Source organism: Gossypium hirsutum, chromosome A01 (assembly GCF_007990345.1).
Source record: "Gossypium hirsutum isolate 1008001.06 chromosome A01, Gossypium_hirsutum_v2.1, whole genome shotgun sequence".
Taxonomy (NCBI): Eukaryota; Viridiplantae; Streptophyta; class Magnoliopsida; order Malvales; family Malvaceae; genus Gossypium; species Gossypium hirsutum.
In genome coordinates this window covers 18,943,148-18,944,749 of record NC_053424.1, presented here as the reverse complement: position 1 = coordinate 18,944,749, position 1,602 = coordinate 18,943,148, and positions in this window count along the sequence as shown.

Genomic DNA, 1,602 nt, shown 5'->3' with positions numbered 1-1,602 from the left:
TCAGCTAGGGCCTTTTCGCAATCCATCTTATTCTGAAATTTCACTAGAAAGTATCCATTCTCGATATCCATCATGTGCATAGGTGCTATGGGTCTCCACAAATTGTAAATTTTATTCTGCAAAACCGTGAATCCAATATTCCGGCCTAGAAGTTTTAAAATCACAGTATTATCCATACCTTGAATGAGGATTTGATATGGAGGGTACACCATTCACAAACGTCTTTTGGATGTCCCCTTCCAATATATCAATATTATCATTATCAATCGGACTATTGAAGACATCTTTTGAGGACTGTTCGACGAGTTTATCTCTCCAAGAAGTAAGTGGGTTGATCTGAGGGTGTATCGACCATCATTCCGTTCGCCGCCTCCTCTTCCTTATCCCGAAATCTGACCTTCTTAGGAATCAATTCCTCAACAATAGAACTTCCAGGACTAGAGTTCTCACAGAGAGTTTCCATTTAAAAAAATATATATTTTTATACAAGTTATAAATTATAATATAAGCATGACATGTATGAGTGTCTGAGATGATTATGACCAATTTTTTATTATAAATCCTAAAAAAATTATATTATAAAAATAAGTTGTGTTTTATAAAATTATAATAAAAAATATATTATGTAAATCCTAAAAAGTTTTTGAAGTTATGGCCAAAAAGTTTATTATAAAAAATAATTTAGATGTTATAAAAGTTCTATAATATATTTATTTATAAAAAATTATGACAAAGTATGGATATAACTTATCTATTTGTCCATGCTATATATCATAAAAATAATATACTTATTTATAAAAAAAATGTTATAGTTTTTTATCATAACTTATTTATAAAAAATAAATTTAAAAGTAATGACAAAATATATTATTTAGTAATGAAAAAATATATTATTTATAAGAAGTGTTATAAAAGTTTTTGGACAATTTATAAAACTTTTTTATAAAGTTAAATATTATAAAATTTATATTATTTTGACTTGATTTACGTATTATAAAAAGGGATATAATCTAGTTTAAGTTTTTCTTCAAATTAAGTTTATATAAGTTTTTATAATTAAAGCTATATGTTATTTGAATTATGGACCTAAATATTATAAGGTCGATGTTAATTATGCAAATAGAAAAAAAAATTACACCATATTGTGGGGTATGATATCATTTGACAAAATGGAGTCAGTCACAAGTACCATAAACAACTCGCGAACCTTTTAATTTTACATATTCAAGGCTCTAAAATGTGGTTTAGTAGACATTTTTTGTTCTAAAAAATTACTTCTCATATTAACATCACTTTTGTATAATATAAAAAAGGTGGATCGTACTAACATGTTTCATATTTTATAACTTAAATAATAGGTGGAATTGAGATAGTTCATATACTTTGAAGAGTATATGGAAGAATGAGATATTGTTAACATTAATAGTGCAGATTCAAATTCAGATGATGATGAACTCGATTGAGAACTAACAAATGACGATAAGAAGCATATGCTAAATATTAAAGATGAAATAACCAAATAAATATACACTAGAACAATTAGATAAAATTCCATATGGTGTTTATTTTTCTTATTGTTTTTATTAGTAATCGTATTATCAA